The 16,858-nt window shown below is 43.4% G+C and overlaps 3 non-coding genes across 3 annotated transcripts; all 3 read left to right on the top strand.

Annotated features, from left to right (window-relative positions):
* Positions 1-2,455: 2,455 nt before the first annotated feature.
* On the top strand, positions 2,456-2,534 carry LOC119533587. The gene has a single exon (XR_005216711.1). It is a non-coding gene; the product is annotated as a small nucleolar RNA SNORD115 (small nucleolar RNA).
* A 2,219-nt stretch (positions 2,535-4,753) lies between these two features.
* Positions 4,754-4,832, top strand: LOC119533577. Its single transcript, XR_005216701.1, has one exon. It is a non-coding gene; the product is annotated as a small nucleolar RNA SNORD115 (small nucleolar RNA).
* Positions 4,833-5,884: 1,052 nt separating this feature from the next.
* Positions 5,885-5,960, top strand: LOC119533627. The gene has a single exon (XR_005216749.1). It is a non-coding gene; the product is annotated as a small nucleolar RNA SNORD115 (small nucleolar RNA).
* Positions 5,961-16,858: the final 10,898 nt, after the last annotated feature.

Below are 16,858 nucleotides of genomic sequence, written 5' to 3'. Positions count from 1 at the left end.
CATAACCTCATTTTTCTTGGTGTAGTTTGTAGTTTTCTGTTGTCTAGGCATGGTTTCCTTGGTTACCCCAATCAGGCCTCCCCAGACCAGAATGGGCTAAGATCCCAGAAGGAAGAAATATTCAGTATCCGGTTTCCCTGAGGGTGTGTTTTAGAAAATTGCTCCACCCTCTGATGCCTCCCATCACTGTGCTTTTCTGCCCAGCAGGTGGCACCTGTTAGCCTATAATTCTTGACTGGTGTGAGTTCTGAATGAAAGGCAGGTAGTAGAGCTGGGCCCCACCCCTTTCCTCTTAGAGAAGATAGACGCCCTAGGGGGAGGTCATTAATATTTCAATGGTCTCTCTCTGCCTGTGCTACACCCTTGTCTGGGTCACAGAAGTGGGAACTGAAAATGGCTGAGGCTTTCTCCACTGAGTCGAAAAAGGAACAGAGCTAGTCCAAGGTGACCCTCCAGCTCTCCAAGGTTAGTGGTCACCCAAAGCCTCTGTCTATTTGTTGGGGATTTGTACCTCGTAGTCAGCAGTTCACACTTGCTAATTAAAACCCCAGTTGGAGCTCTTGCTGGGAGAAAGCTTCTGTCTGGCACCATGAGGCTTTGTAACTTGGGCTGTGGGGGAGGGGTCTCCCGATTTGGAGCCACAGGTTTTACTTACAGATTTTATGCTGTGATCTCGGGCATTCCTCCCAATTCAGGTTGGTGTATGATGAGTGGACGGTCACATTTGTCCCCCTGCAGTTATTCTGGATTATTTACTAGTTGTTTCTGGTTTTTTTTTAGTTGTTCCAGGGGGACTACTTAGCTTCCACTCCTCCCTATGCCACCGTCTTAGATCCTCCCTCTGTTCATTTTCATTCTAGTGCAGGGATTGGGACTGAGACCTGGGAAATGTGGAGAACTGGATTTTCTGTGGCCTACCTGTATACTTCTAATCCATTTGCTACTTACAGCCTGCCTTCTGTGTTCAGTTTTTCCTAGCTGGGTGGTAACAATCTGTGCTCAATCCCCAACAGTCGTCTTTCCACCTGTGTATTTCAGAGGGAAGAGCAGAAGGATGATCTCTCCATAATGGGAGGTGAGCAATGTATTTTTGACTGAGCTATTGCAAATGGGGTTGTTAGCTGCAAACCCTACATCTGAAGCCCCCTATTTCAGTGTATGAATAATGTAAATTGTATTGTCAATATTTGTTCTGAATGTGAGCTTTAATTCTTCAGGTGTTCCTCTTGAGGAACACTTGATTCATTTATAAACTTAGGCTACAGATTGTAGGAGGTATTCACAGCCCTCTGGAGGCCCAAGTAAATATTCCTCCATATCAATCCCTTGGTGAAGCCCAATATAGTTGCCAGACATCACACATTTAGATCGATTTCTGGTGTTTTAGTGAGATGCTAATTTCCAAGCAGTGGGACACTGGTCTTAAGGAGAGGAGAAGCCAGGATGACCTATGTACTTCTACATGAACTACGGCTTGGTGTACATTCAGGAAGAATGACAGCAGAATTTTATACAACAGAAACCGTGATCCTTATGTCCCTTCACCCTACTGGAAGAGCACGGCAAGACTTATACCAGTTGGTCATCAAAATTCCCAAGACCCACTAATTGAAGTGTTGAGGCACAATGGGTCCTAATAGCAATTTGTCTTCTCAAAATCAAAGGCATATGGTTTTGGTGTTTTCATGAAAACTATTTCCTTTTCCTGAAATTAGGAGGATACCACATTAAGATTTTCAGGATCCAGGTTTATCTTCTGCCCTGAATATCTATGTGGGTCTCATATGACAGAGAACATTACTGACCTCAGCTGTGTGTTCCAAATAACTGGTTTGGGTAGCTGGTTGTGCATTATGCACACTCCAACAACAGATTATGGGTATGTGAGCATGTCTCTGACATTTCCGAGTTTCCTTGGACCATGGGTCAGGGAAGTTGCACCAAAATTTCATGTGACCTTATTGGATTCACAAGTCCAGATGTGGAAGGATTTGCAAAGTACGGTTGCATTCCTGATGCCAACATTGCCTTGTTTGACTGTTGTGAACGTAGGTGAAGGATATCACAGTGTTGGCCTGGTGTTTTCTGTAACCACAGGGAATTCACTCTAAATACAGAAGCTGTTATAGTCTCCCCATTGGGTTCACTGAACAATGCTCTGAAGCCTATTAATGTGTCCCATTAGGAGAATGACCACAGTGGTCCATGACATGGGGCAGCACACACATTAGAGCACTGTTCAAAGTTTAACCACAGTCTGACCCATGTTCTCATAGATGAGGAACCTTTTGAAATGCAGCAGAAGACACCCATCCTGGAGTTGTTTGTATCACCTCATGATAATTCAAGAAAGTAGTAGAATTCAAATTCCATGGAAACTCAGGCTTGCAGGAAGGAGAATCTGGTAAGCATTTGGAGATCAATGGGAATGTATGAGTGGAGAGATTCCCGGCTGGGGTCGATGATGATAACTGATCTTGTTGAAGACAGATGATGACATAAAAATCATGCTCAATAGGATTATGCTGAGGCCCAGACTTTGGACAAGAAATGGGTGCAGGAATTTGGGATCCTTCACTTTCATTCTAATGCATGGATTTGGATTGAGACATGGGGAACATTGTAGCAAATTTGATTATCTGCAGCCTCCCTGTGTATTTCTACTGAAGACATCCGTTTCACTAAATATAGCCTAACTTCCATGTTCAGTTTTTCCTGACCTGCTGGTAAAATATCCACTTAATCCAAAACCATGGACCTTTCACTTGTGTCTTTCAGGGGGAAGAGCTGTGGAGGACTGATCTCTCCATAATGAGAGGTGAGTGATTTATTGTTGACTAAACTCTTGCAAATGGGATTGTTAGCTAGTGAACCCTGCATGTGAAGCCCCTACTTCAGTGTTTGAATAACGTGAATGGGAGTCTCAGAGTTTGTTCTGAATATCAATTTGAATACTTGAGGCATTGCTCTTGAGAAACTCTTGATAGATTTTAAACATTTTAGACTAGGAATTTGAAGAGGTATTTGCAGCTCTCTGTAGGCCCAAGGGAATATTCTTCCCTATCAATCCCTTAGTGAAGTCCACAGTAGTCTCCATTCATCACATCCTGGTGTTTTGTCATCAAGGCTAATTATCAACTGGTGGGACAAGGTCTATAGGTGAAGAAAAGCTAGGATTTTCCATGGCCTACCTGTAACTTCTACAGAAGCCATCCATTTCACTACTTACAGTCTGCTTCCATGTCCAAGTTTCCTAGCTGGGTGTTAAAATTCTGTGCTCATTTGACAACAGTCATCCTTTCACCTGTGTCTTTCAGAGGGAAGAACTGTGGAAGGGTGACCTCTCCATAAAGGGAGGTGAGCCATTTATTTTTGACCCAGCTGTCACAAATGGGATTGTTAGTTCATGAACCCTATACTGGAGACCCTACTTCAGTGTTTGAATAACATCAATGGCGGGGTCACAGTTTGTTTTGAATGTGAGTTTGAATACTTGAGGCACTGCTCTTGAGGAACCCTTGATCCACTATGAACATTTTATGCTAGGATTGTTGGAGATACTTGCATCTCTGTAAGCCCAAGGAAATATTCCTCTATATCAATCCCTTGGTGAAGCCCATAGTAGTCCCCATTCATCACATGTATAGATAGAATTGTGGTGATTTGATGTCAATGCTAATATTCAACAAATGGGCACTGGTCAATAGGAGAGGAAAATCCAGGATCACCTATGTCTTTCTGCATGAAATATGGCATGGTTTACATGGAGTAATAGAGTGATAGCAGAATTCCTCCCACAGGTACCGTGATACTTATGTACCTTCCATATCCAGGATGAGCACGGCAAGACTTCTGCCAGTTTCTCATCAAATTTTGCAAAACCCACTAATTGAATTGTTCAGGCAAAATGAGTCCCAATAGGGAATTCTCTTCTCAAAATTGATGGCACTCGGTTTTGTTGTTTTCGTGAGAACCATTTCCTTTTCCTGAAATTAGAGGGACACCACATTAAGACATTTCAGGACCCAGGTGTAACTTCCCTCCTGAGCGTCTCAAGTGGGTACTACATGACAGAGACATCACTGAGCCCAGCCTTTGTGTTTTCAAACAACTGCTTTCTGTAGCTGTTGTTGCATTATGCACATTCCAACTTCAACTTATGGGCAGTGGCTCTTCTTGGCAGATATTCGTGTGTTTCCCTGAGCCATGGTTCAGGAAAGTTGCTACAAACTGCATACAACCTTATTGGATTCACAAGTCCACATGTGGAAGGATTTGCAAAGTCTCTGTTAGGAGAGTACAGTTGCATTCCCACTGCTAACATGACCATTGTCTGACTCTTGTGAATAGAGGTGAAGATATCCCGGGGTTGGCCTGAGGTTTTCTGTAACCACAGGGAATGTACTCTAAATACAGGACCTGTTATGCTTTCCCCTTTGGGTTTATGACCAATGGTCTGAAGACTATTAATCTGTCCCATTAGGAGAGGAACCACAGTGTTTCATGGCATAGGGGCAGCACAACCGTTAGAGCACTGTAAAATGTTTAACCACTGTCTGATCGCTGCTCTCTTAGATGAGGACCGTTTTGTAATGCAACTCAAGATACCAATCCCAGAGGCAATTGTATCAGCCCACCATAATAAATAAAGCAGTAGATCTCAAATTCCATGGGAAATCAGACTTGGAGGAAGGAGTGCCTGGTAAGCATTTGGAAATCATTGGGAATGTATGAATGGAGAGAGGACTGTCTTGGGTCGATGATGAGAACTGATCTTGTTGAAGACAGATGATGACATAAAAATCATGCTCAATAGGATTACGCTGAGGCCCAGACCTTGGACATGAAATGGGTGCAGGAATTTGGGATCATTTGTTTTCATTGTTGTGCAGGCATTGGGGTTGAGAAATGGGAAACATTATGGCAGTTGTTTTTTTCCTGTGGCCTACCTGAACTTCTACTGAAGCCATTCATTTCACGACTTAGAGCTTGCCTTCCCTGTTTGATTTTTCCTAGGCCGGTGGTAAAAGTCTGGGCTCAATCCAAAACAGTTGACTTTTCACCTGTGTCTTTCAGAAGGAAGTGCTGTGGAAGGATGACTTCTCCATAACGGGAGGTGAGCCCTTTATTTTTGACTGATCTATTGCAGTTGGGATTATTAGATAGTGAACACTACATCTGAAGTCCCTACTTCAGTGTTTGAGTTATGTGAATGGCAGGGTCAGAGTTTGTTTGAATGTGAGTTTGAATTCTTGAGGTGCTCCTGCTGAGGAATCATTTATCCATTTATAAACTTTTTAGGGTGGGGGTTTTAGGATGTATTCACAGCTCTTTGTAGGCCCAAGGAAATATTCCTCATCATCAATCCCTTGGTAACACCTGAATATGAGTTTTAGTAACTGAGTACTTCTTCTTGAAGGATTTCGACTTCATGCTGGACTTGATAAAATTGGGATTCGAGGGGCTTTGAGCACCAATTTGTATGTCTGTGGGAGTATGTCTCAATAACAGTTCATGGCTGATGCCCAATTTCTTCTCAATTCATTAAACATTTTAACTGATCTGCTGGTGTTTGTAGGTCAGCCTGATTAATGTCTCTTTACAAGAGGGACCAAGTTGGTCCATGAGAGTTTACAAGGCAGTAGCAGCACCCACTGGTGAGTGTTTTCTCAGCTTTAACCTCTGTCTTATCCATCTTCTCCTAGACTGGGCCCCTCTGAAATGCAATGGCAGATACCTGACCTGTGCCAATTGTATGACCTCTTTATATGTACTGCAATGAATTAGAACTCCAATGCAATGTCACCTAGGGCTTTCAGGAAGGGGCCTCCAGTAAGCATTTGCTATGGTAAAGGATCTGTATGAGCGGAGAGAATCCCAACTTAGGTCAATTTTGAGAATTTATCTTTTAGAAGACAGATGATGACATTAAAATCATGCTGACGATTACACAGATGCCCATACATTGGACATGATCCTGGTACAGGAATTTGAGAGCCATCATTTTAATTCTAGTGCATGGATTGTGACTGAGACAAGGAGGACACTGTGGCATATTTGATATTCTGTGGCCTACCTGTATATTTCTACAGAAGGCATCCATTTTACTACCTGCAGCCGATCTTCCATGTTCAGTTTTCCCTAGTTGGCTGGTAAAACCTGTGCTCAATCCAAAACCATTGGCTTTTCACTTTTGTCTTTCAGAAGGAAGTTTTATAGAAGGATGACTTCTCCACAATTGGAGGAGAACCATGTATTTTCGATTGAAGTGTTGCAATGGGATTGTTAGGTAGTGAACCTGCACCTGGAAACCCTACTTCAGTGTTTTGAATAACATGAGTGGCAGGGTCAGAATTTGTTCTGAATGTGAGTTTGAATTCTTTAGGCATTCATCTTGAGGAACAATTAATCCATTTATAAACTTTTTAGTGTGGGGATTGTATGAGGTATTTGCAGAACATTGTAGGCTCAAGAAAATATTCCCCAACATACATCCCTTGGTGATGCCTTGAATATGATTTTTTAAAGACATTTTTATTCATGCATCATACATTCCATCCTAAGTAAGCAATCAATGGTTCCCTGTATAATCATGTTGTTATGCATTCACCACCACCAACACTATCTATATAAGGACATTTCCATTTCTTCCATAAAGAAAGAGGAAGAGTCAAAAAAGTAGAAAGACAAAAGAAAAAGAAAGAAAAAATGCAGCTAAAATGCAACAAAAGATAAAATTAAAATAATGCACAATAAATAATGCCAGAGATAGTACCTGCTCCTCAGACAACATCAATGCCAAGAATACCATACCCCTCCCTTATATCCCCCTTATATAGGCATTTGGCTTTGATATATTGCCTTTGTTACATTAAAGGTAGCATAATACAATGTTTCTGTTAACTATAGTCTCTAGTTTTCATTGATTGTATTTTCCCCCTAATACCACCCTATTTTTAACACCTTGCAAGGTTGACATTCATTTGTTCTCTCTCCTGTAAAAACATATTTGTACATTTTATCACAATTGTTGAACACTCTAGGTTTCACTGAGTTATACAGTCCCAGTCTGTATCTTTTGTCTTCCTTTCTGGTGTCCTACATGCTCCTAACCTTCCTCTTTCAACCATACTCACAGTCATCTTTGTTCAGTGTACTTACATTGCTGTGCTGCCAATCACCCAAAATTGTGTTCCAAACCTGCCACTCTTGTCTTTTCCTATCTGTCTGTAGTTCTCCTTTTAGTATTTCCTGTAGAGCAGGAATCTTGTTCACAAACTCTGTTTGTTTGTCAGAGAATATTTTAAACTCTCCTTCATATTTGAAGGACAGCTTTGCCAGATATAAAATTCTTGATTGGCAGTTTTTCTCTTTCAGTATCTTAAATATATCACACAACTGCCTTCCTGCCTCCATGGTTTCTGCTGAGAAATCCACACATAGTCTTACTCATCTTCCCTTGTGTGTGATGGATTGTTTTCTCTTGCTTTCAGTGTTCTCTATTTGTCTTTCACCTTGGATAATCTGATTATTAAGTGTTTTGGTATAGGTCTATTCAGATCTATTCTGTTTGGGGTACTCTGCACTTCTTGGATCTGTAACTTTATGTCTTTCATAAGAGATGGTAAGTTTTCAGTGATTATTTCCTCGATTATTGCTTCTGCCCCATTTCCCTTCTCTTCTCCTTCAGGGACACCCATGACACATACATTCATGCACTTCATGTTGTCATTCAATTCCCTGAAATGTTGCTCATATTTTTCCATTCTTTTCCCTATCTGTTATTTTGTGTGTAAGATTTCAGGTGTCTTGTTCTCCAGTTCCTGAGTGTTTTCTTCTGCCTCTTGAGATCTGCTGTTGTATGTCTCCATTGTGTTTTTCATCTCTTGTGTTGTGCCTTTCATTTCCATAGGTTATGCCAGTGTTTTTTCAAACTTTCAAGTTCTTTTTTATGTTTTCCAATGTTTTCTTTATACCCTTCATATCTTTTGCCCTATCTTCTCTCAACTCATTGAATTGGTTTTTGAATTGATTTAGGATATTTATTTGAAGATCTTGTGTTAGTTCTTTCAATTCCTGTATCTCAGCTGAAGTGTAAATTTGTTCCTTTGACTAGGCCATATCTTCATTTTCCCTAGTGTGATTTGTAGTTTTCTGTTGTCTAGGCACCTGGTTTCCTTGACTACATCAATTAGATTTTCCCAGACCAGATGGGCCCAGGTCTCAGGAGGAGGCTGTGTTCAGTATTAGGTTTTCCTGAGGGTGCATCCAAGAAGATTGACAGATTTTCCTGTTAGGCCTCTATAAGCTGTGCTTTTCCTATCCTGTCCAGCAGGTGGTACTTCTCAGCCCTGCAGCTCCCCATGGGTGTAAAGAGGTGTGGACCCTTTAATTCTCAGCAGACTCTGTCCTGGCCAGAGACTGAGGGTGTCAGAAGCCAAGCTTAATTTGTTTCTAGTTTGATTGTTTCTCTCCTGACCCTGGGGCCTGAGTTCTGAAAGGAGGGCAGCCACTTGAGCTGGGCCCTGCCTCCCTCCTTTTAGGGAAGTTACAGTCCCTAGGGAGTTATCTTCTACACTTGAATTACTCCTTTGTCTCTCTGACTCTGTCAACTCCACCCTACCCTGGGTCAGCAGCCAAGAACCGAAAATGCCTGAGGCTCTCTCCACTGAGCCACTCAGACTGAGAGAGAAAAAAGGGAGAAAGAGAAAAAGCCCCTTTTCAGAGCCAGTCCCCAGCCCCCCAGTCTCGTACATCAGCCAGAGATAGTACCTGCTCCTCTGTATTCCCTTTCCTGGGACACAGCTGTTCTCCAGCACTCTAAGCTCAGCTGTCTCCCAAAGCCCTACTTCTTGTCTACTGGACCTCAGGGTAGTTTTCTGCTTGTTAGGGGCTTATCTGTTTGTAGCTTGTATTCAGTAGTCCACATTTGTTAATTAAAACTGCAGTTGGAGCTTGGTTGAGTTATATTTGCTTGCTCCCGGGAGGGACTGCTTCTTTCTCCCACAGCAAAGTTTTGCAGCTCAGCCTGCCAGTGGGGGTGGGGCACAGGTTCTGCAGTTTTTACTTACAGCTTTATGTTGTGATCTCAGCCATTCCACCCATTCCTGACTGGTGTACAATGTGTGAACAGTGACGGTTGTCCCCCAACATTTGTTCCAGACTCCTTACTAGTTGTTCCTGGCTATTTACTAGTTGCTCTAGAGGACTAACTAAATTCCACACCACTCTATGCTGCCATCTTGCCCCCTGAATATGATTTTTAGTAACTGAGTACTGATTCTTGAAAGGTCTTGAATTCTTGCTGGACTTGATAAGATTAGGATTCAAGGGGCCTTGATGACCAATTTGTATTTCCATGGGGATATGCCTCAATAGAAATTCATGGCTTGTCCCGGCCGGCGGGACGTTCAACGGAGGCTCCGAGTCCTGTGAGGGAGGAATGGTATGGGACAAGAGACACGAGGAATGACAGCAAGACAGGTTTCTGATCAAGCTGCAAAACTTTATTGAAGAGGCAGGGTATATATACCCTAAGGTAGAGGGAGTGGCTAGTACGAACGGGTGGCGGCCTAGGATTGGCTGCTGCTGTTGCTAGGGCGGATGGCAGATGTAAGGCTAGCACAGGATTGGTGGCTACTGTTGCTGGGATAGAAGGCAGGTAGTAAAGCTAGCACTCTAGATGTGAATCTTAGGCGCAAACGGCTATCACTTCCATAGAAGGCTGAGGGTAACTTAAACTGCTATTGCATCAGCCCCAGCTGTCATGTTGCATATCTCCGGCATCGCTGAGGGTGGATTTTATACATGCTACCTTAATTGTCCCCAACATCTCCTCCCTTTGTTTTTCAAAAGGATGGAGGAAGAATGCTGATCGAGCACTCTTTTGGCATTAACCTGCTGGGGGAAATAGAGGCCTCATTCCCCAAGTTGTTTGTGGCTCTGTTTTTCTGGGGAGGGGAGATTTTGGCAGAGCAAAACCCCTATGCAAATGAGGCATATTTCTCAAGGAGCTCGAAAATGGCCTTTAATTGCTTTGGCCCTCCTTTGCAGTGCTTTGCCTCGCACCCAGCGGTACCAATCATAGCATACGCTAGAAGCATATTTTCAAGTTATATGCTGCTCCCGTAGGAGGGGGTTTCTTACCCATAAGGGTGGGTAGCAGTCAGATGATCTGGATCCAAACCCTGGTCAGCGAGGTGAAGCCGGTGATAATGCACTTGAATAGGCTTGCTTAGGGCAGAGTCAATTTGATCCTTAACTAGCTGTATTATTCTTTTTATGGCCCAAGGAGCAAAAGATATTATAAGGAGTATGGTTACTAAGGGGCCTAATATAGGGAGGAGGTAAGGGAGGATTCCATTAAGCCCCCAGGAGATACCCCTTGGGTTTCTCGCTCACGTTTGCGATTTTCAATTCCTTCCCTAAGTTTGGTCATAGAATCCTTAACTATGCCAGAATGGTCAGCGTAAAAGCAACATTCCTCGCTCAGCGCAGCACAAAGCCCTCCTTGCTTAAGGAAAAGCAGATCTAAGCCTCTCCTGTTTTGGAGAACAACCTCCAATAGGGACGTAAGGGATTTTTCAAGATGGGTAATGGAAGTTTCAATGCGGGCTAAATCTTCGTCTATAGCAGCTCTTAGGTGGGAGAAGCCTTGGTTTTGGAGAACGATAGAGGCAATTCCGGTGCCTAGGCCAGTAATACCTAAAAGAGAAGCAATAGTAACAACCGTAACAAGTTCTCTTTTCTTTCTCAGCGTGGCTGGAGATTGCACGACCAAGTGGTGATAAAGGTCTTCCTCTGTATGAAAGAGGACATGGGGTAACACAGCCACTAAGAGGCACATTTCCCCTGTTTCAATTAGGGCTTTTGCTGATACGCAAGGAGTAAGCCCCGTAGAAGAGCACAGCCATTTTGCCCCTGTTGGGGGGATATAGAATTTACCAGGCGATGGAAAGGACGACTGTGCACAGACTGTTTTTAAGGAGGCAGAAATATTACCAATACAATGCCCAGAGTGAAGAACGGATTGCATAGTGAGACCGATTTTTCTTGCATTCCAAGGGCATTGGGAAGGATTGTCTTCATTAGAAGTATTAAATGTAACATTAAGAGCTATAGCATCATAATAAGGAGGCTTGGCAGAGAAACACAGCCAACAACTACGAGTAAAATTAGGCTGGGAGGAGTTTAGAGAGAGAAAGGTGGCTTGGAGTAGTGGCCAAAGCGGGCTGTCAAATGATATGGACGGGCTTGAGGACGACAATATTGGGATGTTAATAAAAGGGGGAGTAGTGGGGTGGATTTTGGAAAGATTTTTGCTTGGCGTGCTCGGGATAGGAGGGGTAGCTGGAGGCGTGGGTTCTATATTTGGTCCAATGGCAGAAGGTTTTTGCTGTACTGCTTCCTTCTTTATTAGAATAAGGCTTCCTGGGTCGGTCCCTTTCATGTAAATCTTAAAGCCCCAAGTTCGACCGAGGAGCCAAGAGGGATCAGCAGGGAGCTGCACGGTGAGATTTAAATGTGAACAGCTACCTGTAGGTGCAATGTGGTGATGACTTCCATAGATACCCCAGGTAATGGGTTCTTCAGGTGGTTTGCAGTTCAAGGGGGCCCATTTTAGAGTTAGGTAATGATCAGTGGCGTAAGGCTTCCAATGAGTGGCTAATGTTTCACACCCCCAGTATGCACAATAGTACTGGTTGGGAGTATTGCAATATTGTTTTCTGGGGTTGGAGGCCGGGCACATGTAATATTGGGCTTTGTTAAGGCATGGTGTGCCGTCTGAACATTTAATTAGATCACTGGCATAAACAAGGAAGGAGGGGCATCCTGCTGTAACTTGGGTTTGTATAACTGTGGAATCTTCCCATCGTGCTAAGGTCCATTTCCAAGGCTGATGGGGGTTGGAGTTGCCGAAGGTGGCATGCACACTTTGCAGGAGAAAATATAAGGCGGCAACTTTAAATGGCAGTAGGCATAACAAAGCCATACTAATAGAGGCTATAGGTTCTTCCCTGTTAAGGGAGACAAGCTAGCAAAGTAATACACCCTACAATGCACAAATATGCTATAGCAAGCAGGAATCTTTCTAACAGATTCCAATCCTTTGGGGCAACAGTTGCTAATCCGGCTGCAAACAGCAAAGCCAGAAGACCAATTAAGAAAAGCCAATAGTAATTTAAGTGGTAATTCATGTGATTAGTGATGGAATAAACCTGTAAGCAGGACTTCTTTTCACTTCCGGTTGTGTGCGGACTGGTTGTCTCCGGATGGGTTATAGCAGGAGTTATTGATGCGCTGGAAGAGAAAAGAAAGACATTTTTCTCAGGGAGAGGCTTCTACCCTGGAAAGGTTATTATTAAGAGGAGGGGAAGGAAGTGTTTCAGGGGTTTGTTTCGGCAATGAAGAATTAATGTGTTTTATCAGCCGTTCTGGAAGCCAGCGAGGGCCTTCCCTCTTTTGATCATATATGCAAGCAGAGCCTCGTCCCCAAATAATCACGGGGTCAGGCCCATTCCATTCTGACGTTAAGGGGTCACGCCACATAACAGTGGCTTGTTGCGTTTGCGTTTTGGGATGCCAATGTCTGTCAGCTGCAGATTGTCCTTCATCATCCAGAGTTAGGAAGTTAAGAACAAAAAGAGCGTGATGTAAAAGGTCTCGAGGTCGTTGTTTGGTGAGATTGAGAGTACTTTCGGCTAAACGGCACAGGGCATTTTTTAAGGTGCGATGTGCTCGTTCTACCATTCCTTGCCCCTGGGGGTTATACGGTATTCCCGTGATATGCTTAATTTGTAATTGTTGACAGAAGGTTTGAAAATTTTTTCCAGTATATCCAGGCCCATTGTCTGTTTTAATGATTTTAGGTTGGCCTAAAATAGCGAAGCAGTGTAGCAAATGAGAAATAACATGCTTCGAAGCTTCTCCTGTTTGCAAACTAGCTTGAATAAATCCACTATATGTGTCAACGCAAACATGAATATATTTAAGTTGCCCAAAACCGGCAAAATGGGTGACGTCCATTTGCCAGATTTCATTTGGAATGAGTCCTTTTGGATTAACTCCCAAATGAGGGACTGGCAGTTGGGTTACACAGTTTTTACAGGTTTTAACAATTTCCCTTGCTTGTTCCCTCGTAATATTGAATTTTAAGCGAAGGGTGTTTGCATTTAGGTGGTGTTGAGCATGGGCTTGAGAAGCTAAAGTTAGAGAATTAGAAAAATTGGGACATATTAATTGGGTGGCAGCATCTGCCATTGCATTGCCTTCCGTTAGAGGGCCTGGCAGGTGCTGGTGGGCACGGAGGTGTCCTATAAAAAAGGGACGCTGTCGTTTAAGAATTAGTTTTTGTAACCTTGAGAATAAGGGCACTGCATTGGTGGATGGTTTGATAAACGGAGTTGTTTCTAATAGCAGTACAGACTGAGCTATATACGCGCTATCAGTATACAAATTAAAAGGTTGGTCTTGGAGATGGGAAAAGACCTGCAGGACTGCATAGAGCTCCACAAGTTGAGCGGAGGTATAGGGAGAGGGCATGGAAAATGCCTGGCCTTGGATGACATATGCTGCGGTCCCATTTGCTGAACCGTCAGTAAAGACTAAAACAGCAGGGTTTATTGGTTTTGTTTTGGTGACCTTTGGGAAGGTAAATTGATGGATTTTAGCGAATTGGATTAACGGATCGCTGGGATAATGGCTATTAATATCACCCAGAAACGAAGAGCATGCGATAGCCCATTCGTCGTCGGTTTGGAAAAGCCAATGGATTTGATCTTGGGTGTACGGGACGATAAGGGAATCAGGGTCTTTTCCAAACAGCTGGCGACTAGTTTGTCGGCCTTTAGTTATAAGCGCAGCTATAAGAGAAATATACGGTGAGAGCACCTTTGTTGGAGTAGCAGGGAGGTGAACCCAGAGCAATGGGTGACCTCGCCCGTTTGGCTGTTTTAAATTAGATTGCCAGAAGACACCTGTAGGTGTGTGGGTTGTGGCAAGAACGATAAAGACTAAAGGCTGGTGGTAGCTTATTTGATAGCAAATTTGATTTTGAATAGCCTGATTTATGATGGTAAGCGCCTGCATTGCTTCTGGAGTTAGGTTTCTGGGAGAGGAGGGGTTTGCGTCTCATTTTAGAATATTATTGAGCGGCACAAGAGTTTCAGTGGGTAGCTTTAGATAAGGGCGAAGCCATTGAATATCTCCCAAAAGTTTTTGGAAGTCATTCAATGTTAAGAGATGGGAGATTCGCAGTTGAATGCGGGGTGCTAAAACTTGCTGGTGCCAAAGTTCGAATCCTAGATAGGAAAAGGGATCTGAAGTTTGTATCTTATTAGGGGCTATTTGAAGACCTTTTGCTGTTAGATGTTTAAGAAGGCTCTGAAAGCAAGAATGCAGTTTAGATATGTCCTGGCCTGCTAATAGAACATCATCCATATAATGGAGAATATAAATTTGTGGCCATAGTTGTCTGACAGGGTTAACGGCGTCAGCAACAAATTTTTGACATAAAGTTGGACTGTTGGCCATGCCTTGCGGTAAAACCTTCCATTGAAATTGAGGCATAGGGCCTTGAAAATTAATTTGGGGGACACTAAAGGCAAAATATTGTCTATCTTCCGGGTGAAGGGGGATGGAGAAAAAACAATCTTTTAAATCTATAACTATCTTGTGAAAATTAATAGGGATAGCAACCAGTGAAGGGAGGCCAGGTTGCAGTGCTCCCATAGGTACCATAGCTTTGTTTACAGCTCGCAAATCTTGCAACAATCTCCATTTACCTGATTTCTTTTTTATGACAAAAATAGGAGTGTTCCAAGGGGACTGAGTAGGTTCAATGTGTCCGGCATTAAGCTGTTCCTGTACTAACTTTATAGCCGCTAGGGTCTTTTCCTGAGTCAGAGGCCATTGATCAACCCACACTGGTTCCGTAAATTTCCAGGAAATTTTTTCAGCATGGGGTACAGGAATGTCAATGGCCATTAGGATAAATTTTGGGAGAATCCAAGTCCTGTTCTAGCTATATTAGGTGTTACAGAGATGGGCAGTTTTATCCCTTGATTAGTCTTGCCCAGGCCTTTGCCAGGGAGAAAATTCATTTTAAGCATTTGAGTAGTGACGGTATCACTAGGGCTGCACATAAAAACCTTCATTTGAGTTAAGATATCTCTACCCCATAGATTAGCGGGGATATGGGGGATAACATATGGTATAACTGTACCAGTGTTTCCTTCCTCATCCTCCCATTTTAGGGTTTGTGAACTTTGTAAAGGATTTGTGGTTTCGCCTATTCCTTGTAAGTAGGTGGCAGCGGCTGTAAGAGGCCAGGATTTAGGCCAGTGATTTGAGGATATAATTGTGGCATCAGCCCCTGTGTCTAAAATACCTTCGAATGATTTACCATTTAATTTTAATTGTAAGATGGGCCGATTATGGGATATTGGCTGTGCCCAAAAGATATCGGAAGATCCAGGGGCCTCTGTAGGGCGCTGGAGTTTTTTGAAGTTCGAGTTGACATGCTGAACGGGGAGTATTATAAGTTGCGCTATTCGAGTGCCAGAAGGAATAGAGATAATATTGTTTGAGGTGGCTGCGATTATTTGTATTTCACCTCTAAAGTCATTATTTAGCACACCTGGGGTGATCTGAACTCCACGCAGGGTGAGACTAGCTCTTCCTAGAATGAGACCAAAGGTATTAGGGGGTAAAGGTCCATAGACTCCTGTTGGTATGAGGAGAGGACTGTTTTCTGGGGTTAATATTGATTCGGTGGCGGTACAGAGGTCCATTCCTGCGCTCCCTGCTGTTGCTCTCCATAAGTCTGAGATATAGCAGTGTGGTTTATGATTGGGAGCGCAGGTACTGCGACTGGGGATGGCTGAACAAACCGTACTGCCCCTGGGTTCGTTCTGGTCGGGGCCTGGGGCCGGCCCCATTGGAAGTTTCCCTGAGGCTTAGGCTTAAGGGGTTGGCCGTTTATGTCTGTCTGAGAATGGCATTCAGACGCCCAGTGAAACCCTCTTTTACAGCGGGGACAAAGAGAGGGTGGCAATAGGGGTTGGTTGATAGTGGGTAAGGGGGAATTAATTCGCAGCACAGGACAATTTTTTGAGAAATGACCAGGTTGCTTACAGTTATAGCATGTTGGGGGCTTTGCTTGTGCCGTAAAATTTTTATGCTGCGCTGCAAAATTTTGAAGAGCGGCACCAATAGCTATTCCAAGGGTTTGAGTGGGCCCGATGCCAGAACAAAGCTTTATGTAATTATTAAGGCTAGTATTACGAAAGGGACGGATTGCTGCTTGGCAGGCAGCGTTAGCATTCTCATAGGCCAGGTGTTTAATAAAATCACTTTCGTTTTCGCTAGCCCCAAATAAGCGCTCAGCCATGTTTTGCAGGCGGCTAAGGAAATCAGTATACGGCTCATCAGGCCCCTGTCTTAATTTAGCAAGAGAGGCAGTGGCGGCGCCCTTTTGCGGAAGTTTTTTCCATGCTCTAAGCGCGGCCGTTTGTATTTGTGCTAAGAGACCTGGGGGGAATTGAGCCTGCTTATCACTTTGATGGTAGGGACTTTGACCTAAAAATTTATTTAAGGTCCAAGTTTTAGAAGTGGCCTTACGGGCATTGCGGGTGGCATATTTTTTACAATGCTCCTCATAATCAGATTTCCATAACAGGAAATCACCGCCAGACAAGGCAGCTCTGGCTAGCTGGAACCAATCGTTAGGAATAAGTTCCTTTTCACTAAGGCTCTCCAGCAGGGCGAGCGTGAAGGGAGCGGTAGCGCCATAATCACTCACTGCCTTTTTTAATTTCTCTAGATATGTTAGACTAAGTTTTTTATATTTAGCAGTTGA

The sequence above is a fragment of the Choloepus didactylus genome, chromosome 4, assembly GCF_015220235.1.
Source record: "Choloepus didactylus isolate mChoDid1 chromosome 4, mChoDid1.pri, whole genome shotgun sequence".
In the NCBI taxonomy this organism is placed as follows: domain Eukaryota; kingdom Metazoa; phylum Chordata; class Mammalia; order Pilosa; family Megalonychidae; genus Choloepus; species Choloepus didactylus.
The sequence above is the reverse complement of the archived record's forward strand: the minus strand, read 5'-3'. Positions and strand labels throughout refer to the sequence as shown.